This window comes from Bubalus bubalis, chromosome 1 (genome assembly GCF_019923935.1).
Source record: "Bubalus bubalis isolate 160015118507 breed Murrah chromosome 1, NDDB_SH_1, whole genome shotgun sequence".
NCBI classification, from domain to species: domain Eukaryota; kingdom Metazoa; phylum Chordata; class Mammalia; order Artiodactyla; family Bovidae; genus Bubalus; species Bubalus bubalis.
Window position 1 is genome coordinate 99944916 of NC_059157.1, and position 16416 is coordinate 99961331.

General features: G+C 38.1%; 1 pseudogene; it reads right to left on the reverse strand.

The window, feature by feature from the left end:
- Positions 1-4129: 4129 nt before the first annotated feature.
- LOC123332947 overlaps positions 4130-16416 on the reverse strand; it is an 81205-nt pseudogene continuing 68918 nt past the window's right edge.

A 16416-nucleotide genomic window follows, 5' to 3' on the forward strand; every position in this document is an offset into this window, starting at 1 on the left:
GTTGGGGCACACAGGAGCTGTGGAAGGGACTAGAAGGGGTCTGGGCAGAGCATCCACAGAATCTACTGCAGCAGGACTCTGGTTATTATTACAGAAACATGTGGCAGGGTATGAGAGAAAACGGGCTTATCTGTATCATTAAGATAAGCCTTTGTGCATGCATGTGTGCATGCTAAGTCTCTTCAGTCATGTCCAACTCTTTGAGACCCAATAGACCATAGCCCTTCAGGCTCCTCTGTGCATGAGATTTTCCAGGCAAGAATATTGGGTTGTGTTGCCCTCCTCCAGGAGATCTTCCTAACCTAGGGATTGAACCTGTGTCTGCTGTGACTCCTGCATTGCAGGTGGATTCTTTATTACTGAGCTACCTGGGAAGCCCAAGATAGGGATCTAGAGAAGTTTAATTTAGTTAACAAATAGAACATAGTTTCATTCTTTTTTTTTAAACCTTTATTTTGTAATGGGGTGTAACTGCTTAACAATGTTATGATAGTTTCAGGTGAACAGAGAAGGGACTCACCTTAACATGCATGTATTCATTCTCCCCCAAACTCCCCTCCCATCCAGGCTGCCACTGTAACATTGAGCAGAGTTTCAGAACATAGCCTTATTCTGATACTTGAAGTGAATTATTTGCTGGACTGAACAGCTAAAACTCAACTGATTCATAAAATGGAAACTGTTTGCTTTTCTATTTTGTAAAGTGAGGCTTGCCTGTAAACAGTTAACATGTTTACAGTAGTGCTTTAATAACTGGAATAGTGAAGGCTCCTTTCTTTCTTCCTTGGTGTAACTACCTGGAGTTAGGCATTCATTGTCATAGACAGTCTGTTATATGTAGTACTAGGTTTTCTTTTCTGTGCCTAATTTCTAATGGTGTTTGATGAAATTTACTTTTGCTCAGCAGGAATCAAAATAACGGAACACTGAGTTATTCAGTGAAAAATTCAAGCAGAGGGTTGTTTGGTATGAAGAGATAAGCCCTCACCATGCAGGATATATGTTCTATTAGAACAGGGGCACAGTAGAAGCATAAGCCTATAAACACAGTGTATGAACATTTATTGGAGCAGAAGCCATTAAGTGACAATTAGTTGTAAATAAACTGTGTGTTTAACCAGAAAAGAAACGTGCAATTTAGTATTTACAAGATGAAAGCTATTATTCCTTGGTAAACTTGAAAGTATCTTCAACTGTGGAATTCCTTTTATGTTTTTCACCAAGGTTATTAATGATCAACATACCTGCCTGCTCTCTTAATTGGCCTTAGACATTATGTGGGAGAGAAAAGAAGTGGAAAGCTTGGTTTTTGTCCCTAAGAAAGCCACAGGACCAGTGAGGACAAGCCTGATGTGTACCATGTGGCTCATCAGTTGTTTGGTGTTCCCTGCTTGGTGCCAAGCATTGTGCTAGATGTTTTGCTCCCAGGATCTAATTTAATACTCACCACGGAACTGAATCATTCTTCTCATTTTTAAATGAAGAAGCTGAGAGAGAAAATTATTTATTCTGATAAAACAACTTGTTAGTGTTTGTTAAGGATTCACAACTGAGCCAAAGCTGTCTTTTTCCTAAACTAAGCTGCTTGTTAAGAATAGTGTCAAAAAGTTTAAAATCCAAATTGATCTGAGACTAGAAGAAGCTTGCAAAAACTGTCAGGAATGCATTTTTAAAAAGCTGCACTTGAGGAAAAAGATCAATAAGTAACAGTGTGTTGATTAGGGCCAACATTAGAATATTGATGAGTAATATAGAGAAGCAGAAACCCTCACTTTTGTTTTGCTTTTGTCTTCTCTGTCAGATAGAATGATCTTCAAACCATAGGAGGGTAAAGCAAATATTGGTGACAGGAGAATTTAAATCTATATGGGTGAGGATTTTATGAGATGGCACCTAACAGATCTAAATGAGCTCAGGTCTCCTACTAGATGAAATATGACCTTGAAGACCAGGACAGCCTCAGACAAATCAATAGTCCTTTTATATTCTCTCCTAGTACCCTGTAAGGCAGTGTATGCTATACCTTGTGAGTATAAATTTGTTTGTAGCCATTCCAATAATTACTTTTCTATCTAAACTCCAGGTGCTATGTCTGTTGCTCTCCCTGCTATTCCCCTGGTGGCTAGTACAGTGCCTGGGACATAGTTGGGACCTAGCACACCTCCAAGGAATGAAAGAGTTTTCTGTATCCTTGTAGATGACTTTTGAGGCATCAGTGGGAACTGTGGAGGATGACGACACTCTGATTTTGGAAAGGGTGTCATATACGGCACTTTTGATAAGAAGTTACCATCTAGTAGACCATAGAACAAAGACTGGCAAGAATCTGTTTACTGGTACAGAAATACTTTTAAAGGACATGCATTTTATAGTTCATCACAATTTCCACCTCCTGTTTTCCCCAGTTTTATTCCCTGGTTAGTTCTTAGAAGCATTAGTGCTTGAGAGTCCAACAGATTTGTTGACATGAATCCTCTGAGAAGTTCTAGGTACATCACTGTAGAGATGAATGGAACCATTCATGCAGAAATGAATGGTTGGTAAATAATCAAAGAGAAAAGAGTGAACTCTTAAGCCATAGGACAAAATATTTTCAATTAATGCTTTTTAAATACAGTATATTTAGCAGAAAAATGTAGTAAATTGGGACGGTGGAAAGCTAAAGGATTCTATCAGCACTTTCACCTACTCAACCTGTTTATCAATAATTGATAGCATTGATGAATCATGTTCACATAGAATTTTATAGCATCTGTGTAAATAAATTCATTGAATGGGCATTTTTAATTAATTAATTTTAGATGCTATTTTTAGACTTTCTGTAGTTGAAGATCTAGTACTCCTAACAGAATCCAGGATAACATTCATGATCTAATATATTACATTAATGGGGCAATGAGCTTCTTAAAACAGATTAAAGATGGAAGTTAGCCTCCCACAAAAGGATATCTTAAAAAATAAAAGAGCTCTCCTACGTAAAATATGGACATGTTTAAAAATTTCTCTGCATTATCACAATCATTTCCCCTCCTACTCAGTTTTTCCGATTCAATCTGTTTAAGAATAGAGTATCTTAGATTCCAAAGTTAAAGAGCATATATTTTCTCATCTTTTTGCCACACTATATAAAGCTAGTATACAGAGGATAAGATGCTAGTGATCTGATCAGTGCGTATGGTTTCAGTTCTACCTTAGGATGAACTTGATGATTCTATTGGTGTGTGTAAAGACCTTTGAAAGGCACTGGTCTGTGTGATCTTGAGAAAATCATGTCTGTAAACTTTTTCCTCCTTAGGAAATGTGCAGTTGTTACTGCCTACCTTGAAGGGTTGTTGTGAGGAATATGTGAGATTATATATCATCTCTACCTTCTACTGAATATGCAGCATTGTGCTAAGTTTATCAGATGCATTGTTTTGTGTATAACCCACAATAAATCAGGATACTTTGCTGCCTCTCAAGTTCTAGGAAAAATCAAATCTCTATCTACTACCCTATTATTTATAGAACAGGAATTTGTAAAATAAGATTGGAAAAATAAAATGCACAGATTCAAAAAGTTCTCCTCAAATATTAAGAACATATAAAGTATATTGAAGACATCTACATTTAGCCTTCCAAGTAACAAGACGAGTGGTTTGATATCTTGCTTTTATTTATTGCTAATTACAATCCAGAGACCAAAGTGTTTCCAAAAACTATAAAAACCATCACTGACATTCCTAGTATGGTTCTGATGGGTTTAGCAGGTAAAATGAGTGGAGCTTGATTTGACCTTTAAAATCATAAGCCTTTTTATCTTTAGTGGGATTTTTCTTCTCTAGTAGCTCGGGGCACTATTTGCTTACTTGCTGCTGCTGCTAAGTCGCTTCAGTCATGTCTGACTCCGTGCGACCCCATAGATGGCAGCCTACCAGGCTCCCCCGTCCCTGGGATTCTCCAGGCAAGAACACTGGAGTGGGTTGCCATTTCCTTCTCCAATGCAGGAAAGTGAAAAGTGAAAGTGAAGTTTCTCAGTCGTGTCCGACTCTTAGCGACCCCATGGACTGCAGCCTACCAGGCTCCTCCCTCCATGGGATCCTCCAGGCAAGAGTACTGGAGTGGGGTGCCATTGCCTTCTCCAATTTGCTTACTTAATGCCTTATAATTAGCATCTGCCTTATGGTAGATCTAATATTGGCCTTGTAAAGTGTATTACTGGACAGGCAAGTGATAGCAGACCTTCCTGTCCAAGGCGGAATTCCCTGGACCTTAAAGTAAAACCTCAGAGGGCCTGGTGCCCCTTAGTTGTTCTCCAGTGATCCTGAAGTTGTAAATGGAGTCCTGATTCCAAATTTGCTATGGAATGTCATGGTGACTTTGTTTTTATGTCCTGTTCTTTGATCAAAGGCATGGCATGTGTCAAAAGGCGGACTGTACAAGTGAAGGCTTATGGCAGGCTCTGTATGGCTAATATTCTCTACTCGATGTAAGTCAATCGAATCGTTGATGTAGGCACACTGGTTTTCCCTCAAGATTCTTTCAGACTTCTTGATCATCTCATTGGATTTCTTGCCAGGCAAACAATGTCTCCTTTATTTATTTATTTTTTAACTTTACAGTATTGTATTGGTTTTGCCATATATCAACATGAATCCGCCACAGGTATACACGATTTCCCTGCAGCATCTTCAGAAAGCAGTGGGAGTTGGTGTGATCATGGATACTGCTGCCATGTCCTTCACCCCAGCATAGAATCATGAGATTAAATTTTCCATTTCCTTGATCCACAAGATTTGGATCCACAAGATTTAGAGATTTGAAATAAAGTATTTCTTTATTTCTATATTAGAAATAAAGTATTTCTAATATATCTGTTCATTTTCAATGACCTTGTGTTCTAAGGACTAACTCAGTCTGTTGGGTCTCTCATCATTTGGTGCCAACTATGTTTGAAAGAATAATTCCTTCTTCATTAAAAACAAAAAAATTTTTTTTGGTTAGAGATCACTCACTGGCCTCTCAGTTTAGAATATGATACTGACGATTTTTGCAGTGTCATGGGAAAGAATTATATAGTATGGAATAGATTGTTACCTTTTTGCTGGCTACTGCTCTGCACTTCTCTCTACTGTCCTCTTCACTTTACTTTCTTTTTTTCTTGGATTTCCTTGGAAACTTCAAATTGGTTATCTTCTCTCATGCAAAACTAGTCGTCCTTTTTTTTTTTTAAAGTATTGATATCTGTTTTCCAGGCTCTTGAGAGTCCCTTGGACTGCAAGGAGATCCAACCAGTCCATTCTGAAGGAGATCAGCCCTGGGATTTCTTTGGAAGGAATGATGCTAAAGCTGAAACTCCAGTACTTTGGCCACCTCATGCGAAGAGTTGACTCATTGGAAAAGACTCTGATGCTGGGAGGGATTGGGGGCAGGAGGAGAAGGGGACGACAGAGGGTGAGATGGCTGGATGGCATCACTGACTCGATGGACGTGAGTCTGAGTGAACTCCGGGAGATGGTGATGGACAGGGAGGCCTGGCGTGGTGCGATTCATGGGGTCGCAAAGAGTCAGACACGACTGAGCTACTGATCTGATCTGATCTGATCTTATCCAGGCTCTTGAGATCCCACTTTCTACATCATAATTTACCAAGATAGTTTTCTTTTAAAAAATTCTACATTTATCAATGTATTTCATTCACATAGTTAAAAATCAAAAAGGACTAAAGGGCATATTTTGAATAAAATATAGACTCCTGTACCATTCTTTATTCCCAAGTCTTGCACTCCTAAAGTGTCAATTTCATCTCTTTTACAGATATCTTGTAGATATCTTCTACAATTTTCCAATATCTTTAAATATTTATATTTGTGATGCTGTTTATTAATTTTTCAACCTTAGTGTTTTTAGACTTCTTATTTGGTAATTCAGAATTTATCACTCTTAAGACACCCCTTACCACATATACATGTGTTCTCTTGTACTGTTCTCTCAGTGTAATTTAGCATGTATTTAATTAACTCAGTACTTAGATTCCATAGATACTGGATAGTTGAAAATTATTTACTACTGAGCATAGTAATATATTTTTCTTCTTTCCCAAATTTACTCTATTATTTTAGTATTTGTATTATTGCTTATATTTCTCTATCTTTCATATCTTTCAAAAGCACCAATAAAGCTGTCAAGTACTTACCAATACTTTTTCAAATGTTAAAATGTAAGAGATAATAAATCAATTTTTAAAACTTTTTTTGTGCTTACAAGCCTTCCTCCTGTTTTTCCATATCCTTTTCCAGTCTCAGCTAATTACACTCTAAACCCCATGAAAACATGTTCTTCTGTAACTCCCTTCATTCTTTTTCAGTGTTTGATCCTGTGTCTGGGATGCCATGTACTCCTTTTTTCTTGGTTTATTCCTTTATGCTGGAAGATGAAAGCTCATCTTCCAGCATCTCTCTAATGAAGGGTGATAACATTCTATTTGAATTTCCTTCATGTCTAAAAATGTTTTTATTCTATCGTCACACTTGATTGATAATTTGATGGAGCAGTACGCATTGCTTATTTGGTTGGAATAGTGACTATTGAGTATATCTCAAAAATCCTCCTTATATTTTTATTTTTCCCACTCTGTGAATTCTGTCCTTACAAGGTACAATTCAGAATACTTTCACCAACTTCTTGTGCAGTTATGGTACACTTACGTGGTTTCATCTTATCAGACAAACCAGTACAGGGTTACATTCAGAAGAAAGTAGCTTGTGTTTTGTACGTGGCAATCATTTTGCTGCTGCAGGTTCAGAGGTGGTTTTCAAGAGTGCTAGTGTCATTGGTGTTTATGGCAGGAGAAGTTGCAGTGAATGATTGGTGGAAGGATAAAATAAAATGGTTTTTCCATCAGGGTGGTTCTGCAGTGTAGTTCTGGATCTCAATACTGGGACCCTGATCTTGAGCTTGTTTCTCCAGCCCTCCTAATGATTGAGTGAGCCATCTATCGTCCTTTAAGAAAGTCATTTTTCCCTTAGCCTACAGGGTTTATTCTCTTGTTTTCCATGAAGACCGATACAGTTAGTATGGAATTCTAGACTAAGAATGATTTTATATCAGCAGTTGAGAGGCTTAGCTTTGCTGTCATTTAATATTCTTGTGTTGCTGGTGTCATGTAATGCTTGTTATTTTATAAGGGCTGTGTGTGTGTGTGTGTGTGTTATCTTATAAACTTTCAGGGTCTTGCTTTAACCTCTTGATAAAATTTCTAATGGTGTTTCTTACTTATTGTTCTGGGCATTCCTGTGTACTCTCTTTCTAGAAGACTATTTCATTTCAAGGAAACTCAGTATTATTTCTTTGATAATATCTGTATTCAGGATTTCTGGAATTCCTATTAGATGTTAGAAAGCAGGGTGCAGTTCTCTTAGTTATATATTTCCTATTTCTGTGTCATATTGCATTTTAGTCTATGTTCCTGGATTTCCCAACTTTAGCTTCCATCTCTGCTTTTATTTTAAAAATCAGTTATAAAATCTTTAATTTTCAGGCGCTCTTAAAAAAAAAAAGCCAATCTTCTTTTTTCCCATTGCCTCTTTTTTTTTTTTTTTTTAGTTTTAGAAGAAGAATTACATCTCTCTGAACATCTTGTATGTTGTGTTGATTTTCTTTTTCATTGTCTTTTATCCTTGTTTTGATTTCTGTTTGTTTTCATCTTTCACATTGGATATTTTATTCAGGTGTCTGATAATCTTTAACTTTCCAATCATTTGTTTGTCACTAAAATTCTGGTCAGAAGTTCTGTTTAGGGATAGATGGGTATGTTGTCTGATGATTTTTGTATAGAAAGCCAGTTATTTAACTGAGGGTCACTCAAAGGTCAGTGTGTGAATTGTTTAGTTACCCTAACCAAAAATTCTCTAGTTTTTGTCCTGATGAGGATTGAGTTTAACAGTCCTGTAGTGTGAACTTATATACAAGTCCCTGCTTTTCAGTACCATGAGTCATTCCCTTTTCCATGTGTCTGTTATTCCTACATTAGGAATCTAACTGACTCCATTTCTCCACAGGAAAAACATTGCCCCTGTCTCACAGAGCTCAGGTTGAGAAAAAGCTGTCTGGCTGCACAGACTGAAAAAGAGAAGCTGGTTGGAAAGGTCTCCTTGCCTCTCACTGTGTTGGTCTTTAGCCATTTCTCTTTGCTCACCCACCCCTTCCTGTTTCAGTGCTGACTGGCTTTAAAGACTGGCTTCCAGGTGTTTTGTCAGGTAAATTGTTTAGCTTCCTTTTAGGCACCCTCTGACACTATGTGGGCTTTGGTTTCCTGTGTTTTGACTTTCAGTTACCACTCCTCCATCTATTTTTCATCTCTTAAATAATTGTTGGAATAATTCTGTTTCCTGCTCTCTCATTCTCAACGTTATGAGCTACTAGCATGCTAACTTCTCAACTGTCATTTTAGTTTAGTTTGCATGCATGTTAAGTTGCTTCAGTTGTATCTGACTCTCTACTACCTTATAGACTGTAGCCCACCAGGCTCCTATGCCCATGGGGATTCTCCATATGAGACTACTGGAGTGGGTTGCCAGGGGATATTCCCAAGCCAGGGATCAAATTCACGTCTGGTTAAGTTTTGTTGTTCAGTCACTCAGTCATGTCTGACTCTTTGCGGCCCCATGGACTGCAGCACACCAGGCTTCCCTGTCCTTCACCATCTCCTGAAACTTGCTCAAACCCATGTACATTGAGCTGGTGATGCCATCCAACCATCTTGTCCTCTGTCATCCCCTTCTCCTCCTGCCTTCAATCTTTCCCAGCATCAGGGTCTAGTGAGTCAGCCCTTTACATCAGGTGGCCAAAGTGTTGAAGCTTCAGCTTCAGCATCAGTCCTTCCAATAAATATTCAGGACTGATTTCCTTTAATATTGACTGGTTGGATCTCCTAGAAGTCCAAGAGACTCTCAAGAGTCTTCTCCAACACCACAGTTCAAAAGCATCAATTCTTTGGCACTCAGCCTTCTTTATGGTTCAACTCTCGCATTCATACATGACTACTGGAAAAACCATAGCTTTGACAGGATGACCTTTGTTGGTAAAGTAATGTCTCTGCTTTTTATTATGCTGTCTAGTTTGGTCGTAGCTTTTCTTCCAGAGAGCAAGCCTCTGTTAATTTCATGGCTGTAGTCACCATTTTGGAGCCTAAGAAAATAAAGTCTGTCACTGTTTCCATTATTTTCCCATCTATTTGCCATGAAGTGATGGGACTGGATGCCATGGTCTTCATTTTTTGAATGTTATGTTTTAAGCCAACTTTTTGACTCACCTCTTTCCCTTTCACCAAGAGGCTCTTTAGGTCTTCTTCACTTTCTGCCATAAGGGTGATGTCATCTGCATATCTGAAGTTATTGATATTTCTTTCAGCATTCTTGTTTCCAGCTTGTGCTTCATCCAGCCTGGTGTTTCTCATGATGTACTTTGCATATAAGTTAAATAAGCAGGGTGACAATATACAGCCGTGACGTACTCCTTTTTCAGTCTGGAACCAGTCTGTTGTTCCATGTCTGGTTCTAGCTGTTGCTTCTTGACCTGCCTACAGGTTTCTTAGGAGGCAGGTAAGGTGGTCTTGTATTCCTATCTCTAAGAATTTTCCAGTTTGTTGTGATCCACACAGTCAAAGGCTTTAGCATAGTCAGTGAAGCAGAAGTAGATTTTTTTTTTTTTAATTCTCTTGGTTTTTTGATGATCCAATGGATGTTGGCAGTTTGATCTCTGGTTCCTCTGCCTTTTCTAAGTCCAACTTGAACATCTGAAAGTTCTTGATTCAGGTACTGTTGAAGCCTAGCTTAGAGAATTTTGAGCATTTCTTTGCTAGCATGTGAAATGAGCTCAATTGTGTGGTAGTTTGAACATTCTTTGACATTGCCTTTCTTTGGGATTGGAATGAAAACTTACCTTTTCCAGTCCTATTGCCATTGCTGAGTTTTCCAAATTTGCTAGTGTATTGAATGCAGAACTTTAACAACATCATCTTTTAGGGTTTAAAATATCTCAGCTGGAATTCCATTACCTCCACTAGTTTTGTTCGTAGTGATTTTGGTTTACTTTGGGAAGGATTAAAAGGTAACAACATGAGGTAATCCTAAATGTAATCAAATATTCTTTTCAATTTTTCCAAACAATGACACATTTTACAATAAAGGATTCTCTGTGTGCAGTCAGTCAGTCATATCCGATTCTTTGCAACACACCAGGTTCCTCTGTCATTGACATTTTCTAGGGAAGAATATTGAAGCAGAGTGACATTTCCTTGCCCAGGGGATCTCCTCAACACAGGGACTGAACCTGTGTCTCTAGCATCTCCTGTGTTGGCCCATGGATTCTTTACTATTGTGCCACCTGGGAAACCCAAGAAGTTCTGATATCAGTTAAGATAAAGTGATCTAATCACCACTATGAGGAAGTGTACTGTTTCTTTAACATTCGATAGAATGAGAGTTACAGTGGTAGGGAGCAAAGTACAACTTGCATTCTAGACCAGTCTAATGCTGAAGACTGTGTGGTAACTATTAAACATTGCTGAGTATGTAGAATACATGACACATCACAGGTTCTGAATGATGGCAACTATTGGTAAGGTATAGTTTTCAGTGTTTTAGATAGGTGTTATTTCTAGAGTGAGTGGAGTAATAGAATCATCCTTATACACTGCATCGAGAATATTTAGGTCTGAAAGCAGTAAGGAAAATTATTTGCATCTTTAAACTTGCGAGACTGGTAGGATAATGCTTCTACCTCCCAAAGATTTCTACATCCCAGTTCCTAGAAACTGTGAATATGTTAGATTATATGGCAAGGGGAATTACGGTTACAGATGGAATGAAAGTTGATACTAAGTTGATTTTGAGGTATCTGGGTGGTCCTGATGTAGTTACAAAGGTCTTTATAAGAGACAAAAGAGAAAGAATCAGAGGATGGTGGTGTGACAAGGACTTATTTTAATGGTGCTGGCTTTGAAAATGGAGATATATACAGCCATGAGCTAAGGAATTCAGATTGTCTCTGGAAGCTGGAAAAGGCAACCGTTTGAAGCCCTCATTTAGACTCATTTCAGATTTCTCATCTCCAGAACTATAAGATAATTTTTGTTGTTGCCTTATGTAACTAAGTTAATGGTGATCTTTTATAGTAACAACAGTAATAAATGGAGATATAAGTAAAATAAAAGTGTGTGTGTGTGTCTGTATTTTACGAGAAGGGGAAAATGGTAAATGCTCACTTGAGAGGACTGGGCTTTAACAGAAAGGGACATGGTTTACCAGTAACCCCAGATGTGGCCTGCAGCCTAGGGGGAAGGAGTGATTGGGACTGAAAATGTACTGCTTGGTCGTCAGGGTGGGAGGGGATCTGTTTTTATCTTGGACATAGGCAGGACAGTGACTCTTCCTGCCCCAAGGAATTTAAAATGCCCTTAATGCCTACAGTGTGCAGAGCATAGACCACCCAGTCTCAGGACACCCAGATTAGGGAGAACTGATATATGGAGGAAATAAGCAGAATCAGTCCTTGTGAAATGGGAGAGTTCGAAGCTGGCATGATTCTCTGCATGATAGAGGAAACAAATCTCCACAGTACCATCTAATAAACACTATTCTTAAAGTGGTCTTTTCTCTATTCTAGGCTTAAGGGCTGGAGTTCAGATGGGAGGCATTCCCAGCTGTACTAGCAGGGAAGTGAGGCAGAGAAAGGAAGGAAGCTGATATTCTAATGGGAAGATACGACAGTGACACCGCAGGGCTTAGTACTATTGAGTACCTTGGGGAGTCAGGGCAGGATACACATGACTTGCTCTTGCTCTGTGTTTGAAGGCTGTTCCAGGAACATCACCTTTCTGCCTCCTCTGGACTCACCTGTGCTTGGATGGAACATTCTTCGGAAAGTAGGTAAAGCTCTCTATTAAGAGCTGCAAATACTTTAAGATGCCTGCAGCAGGTTTGGGAATGGTGGACGCCAAGGTTTTATGGTCTGCTTTCTTACCTGTCATGATACAGAGAGTATGATATCTCAGGCATAAGAGATATGAGATATCTGGCATCTAGATATGAGAATCCAGATATGACATATCTGGCATCTAGATATGAGAATCCAGATATAATATATCTAGAATCTAGACACCTGTGAGATCTAGAAAAAGAAAAATTAGACTTTTCACAGTGGAAACACTTTTTTTTTTTTTTTTTTGGCCACACAGATTAATAGTCAGTGGAGAAGAAGGATTAGAAATTAACATAAAAAGAAAAAGGATTCAAAATCTATATAAAAACTCTTTTTGTTCACATTTTACAGTGGTCTTATTATATATATGTTATATATAACTATATAGGAACCTATATGTAGAAATGTAGATATGTACACTCAAACTTAAGTATTGTGGCAAATATATAGGTGCACGAAAGAGTCAAACAAAATTAAAGAGCACCAAGTGTGCATTCCAACTAGGTATATTGTATTATGCATGTATTGCACATTGCATTTTACTTTCCTTTTCTAAACACACAAAAAAATCAAGGCCCCAGTAGGCACACTTCTCAAAGTATGTGTATTGCAAGTGCACAATATGTAGTTGAGAATAGAGGTCAAAGAATTGTATGTACCCACCTTTCTTCCTAAAGGTGGAACAGTTGGAAGCATCATCTTCACACACTAAGAACTACTATTTAAAGTAATAGCAGTCTCGACTGTACAAGTTCACAGCAGGCTTAACTAACCATGGCAGATGTAATGGCTCAGAAATGAACAATGTAAAAAAAAAAAGTCAAAAACAATCATTTGGACATAACTTATATTTGAAGACTATAGTCAATTATATACCAAGAACTGGAAAGACACAGATGAAAAACTGTTCCTTTTTTGCATGTTGTATTCTGTGGTCTCAATGAAGGAAGCATTAAAAATAAAAAATCAAGAGCTCTAGCTTTGGAACCAGATAAGGGTTAAAATGCTCTTATTCTAGTGTTTAGTAGCTTTGATCTTGACCAAGTTATTTGAGTATCAGTTCTTTCATCTGTCAGAGGCATGATACCTTTCTCAGGTAGCTTTAGTGAGGAGGACATGGATTAATACATAAAGTTTCTCTTTATTTAAGACTTTCAATTGAGTTTTTATACTCATTTCTCCTTGTGTAGTCTTGGGCTTTCTCATATTAGAAGGTATTTGTGTCAATGTAATTAAGTTCAAGATTGTTTGCTGATAGTCTTTTGAATTACAGGTACTGTACTAGTTACTGGTGATACCAAAAAGAATGGAACACAAATATTGCCTTTGAGGAGTTCAAAATATAATAGAGGTATAGACAATAAATCATAGCAGTACAATGTGTTGTATACTGTTGTGTGTATATATATATATGTACACACACACACACACTCACATATATATATATATATGTAAAAGTATATACCAAATATTAGAGGAGATGGGATAATGGGGCCATTCATTTTGCCAGGAAAATGGAAGGGAAAAGAGGATGCCAAAGAGAAGTAATATTTGAGCAGTGCCTTGAAGAATAAGTAAGATTGTTTATTTAAAAAGGCAAAAGAGAGAATAAACACAAGAATTGTGTTTCAGGTAACTTTTATGCAGTCACCTGACCAATCTCTGGGGAAACAGTTGCTTTGGACTTTTGGAAATACCTTCACAAACCTTACCCTGAAACATTTTGTAAAGAAAACCAACACTTGGTTTTCACAACTATTATGTTGGTTATTTGATTGATTATTTTTTGCTAAATATCATTTTGAATGTGACATTGTACAGGAGACAGGAATCAAGACCATCCCCAAGAAAAAGAAATGCAAAAAAGCAAAAAGCTGTCTGAGGAGGCCTTACAAATAGCTGTGATACCTGTGGCGGATTCATTTTGATATTTGGCAAAACTAATACAGTTATGTAAAGTTTAAAAATAAAATAAAATTAAAAAAAAAAAAGGGAAGCTAAAAGCAAAGGAGAAAAGGAAAGATATACCCATTTGAATGCAGAGTTCCAAAGATTAGCAAGGAGAGATAAGAAAGCCTTCCTCAGCAATCAATGCAAAGAAATAGAGGAAAACAACAGAATGGGAAAGACTAGAGATCTCTTCAAGAAAATTAGAGATACCAAGGGAACATTTCATGCAAAGATGGGCTCAATAAAGGACAGAAATGGTAGGGACCTAACTAACAGAAGCAGACAATATTAAGAAGAGGTGGCAAGAATACACAGAAGAATTGTACAAAAAAGATCTTCACGACCCAGATAATCATGATGGTATGATCACTCACCTAGAGCCAGACATCTTGGAATGTGAAGTCAAGTGGGTCTTAGGAAGCATCACTACGAACAAAGCTAGTGGAGGTGATGGAATGCCAGTTGAGCTATTTCAAATCCTGAAAGATGATGCTGTGAAAGTGCTGCACTCAATATGCCAGCAAATTTGGAAAACTTAGCAGTGGCCACAGGACTGGAAAAGGTCAGTTTTCATTCCAATCCCAAAGAAAGGCAATGCCAAAGAATGCTCAAACTACTGCACAATTGCACTCATCTCACACGCTAGTAAAGTAATTCTCAAAATTCTCCAAGCCAGGCTTCAGCAATATGTGAACCATGAACTTCCTGATGTTCAAGCTGGTTTTAGAAAAGGCAGAGGAACCAAAGATCAAATTGCCAACATCTTCTGGATCATGGAAAAAGCAAGAGAGTTCCAGAAAAACATCTATTTCTGCTTTATTGACTATGCCAAAGCCTTTGACTGTGTGGATCACAATAAACTGTGGAAAATTCTGAAAGAGATGGGAATACCAGACCACCTGACCTGCCTCTTGAGAAATCTGTATGCAGGTCAGGAAGCAACAGTTAGAACTGGACATGGAACAACAGACTGGTTCCAAATAGGAAAAGTAGTACATCAAGGCTGTATATTATCACCCTGTTTATTTAACTTATATGCAGAGTACATCATGAGAAATGCTGGACTGGAAGAAACACAAGCTGGAATCAAGATTGCCGGGAGAAATATCAATAACCTCAGATATGCAGATGACACCACCCTTATGGCAGAAAGTGAAGAAGAACTAAAGAGCCTCTTGATGAAAGTGAAAGAGGAAAGTGAAAAAGTTGGCTTAAAGCTCAACATTCAGAAAACTAAGATAATGGCATCCAGTCCCATCACTTCATGGGAAGTAGATGGGGAAACAGTGGAAACAGTGGAAACAGTGGCTGACTTTGTTTGTCTGGGCTCCAAAATCACTGCAGATGGTGATTGCAGCCATGAAATTAAAAGATGCTTACTCCTTGGAAGGAAAGTTATGATCAACCTCAGCAGCATATTCAAAAGCAGAGACATTACTTTGCCAACAAAGGTCCATCTAGTCAAGGCTATGGTTTTTCCAGCGGTCATGTATGGATGTGAGAGTTGGACTATGAAGAAAGCTGAGTGCCGAAGAATTGATGCTTTTGAACTGTGGTGCTGGAGAAGACTCTTGAGAGTCCCTTGGACTTCAAGGAGATCCAACCAGTCCATCCTAAAAGAGATCAGTCCTGGGTGTTCATTGGAAGGACTGATGTTGAAGCTGAAAGTTCAATACTTTGGCCACCTGATATGAATAGCTGATTCATTTGAAAAGACCCTCATGCTGGGAAAGATTGAGGGCAGGAGGAGAAGGGGACAGCAGAGGATGAGATGGTTGGATGGCATCAATGACTCAATGGACATGGGTTTGGGTGGACTGTAGTAGTTGGTGATGGACAGGGAGGCCTGGCATGCTGTGATGGGGTTGCAAAGAGTTGGACATGACCGAGCAACTCAGATGACTGAGTTTGAATGTATTGGACCCTACACAGGTTGCACCAATTCAGAGACCCAATTTCAAACAAGTTTAATCACCTAGAATTAGCCATAGACTAGAAAATGGTGCAAACTTAATAGAAATATATCTGTGAGTATGGAAAGAACCATTGGGCAGAACTAAAGTAAGTGAGTATAGAAAGAACCATGGATTCCTTTGGGCTTAATTTTAAAGGTTATTTTTATATTACATAAAATATACAAGTAAGTTGTCAATATATAAATATTTAGAGTAGAAAATGAAAGTTGACATTTTGGACTACATATAGCAGATTTTTTTGTTAAGTATAGCACTCACATTTTAACATATGCTTCTTCGTAAAACCCCAGTAGAAAGACAATAAGATGATTTTTTAAAAAGTTGTAAATCCACAATGGCAAGAAAATCATAGAGGAGGTGTCAACATAGTAGATGGATGAAAACTGAAATCAGCAGAACAAAGGAAGTTGAAATGTAGACTGGGTAACAAGGTACTTTGGGCCACATGGAGACATGAGGTATCTTTGAACCTGGGAGTAATGAGTAGGACTGAAAAGCAGGGTTACTATTAGAAATACTGTTTAAGAAA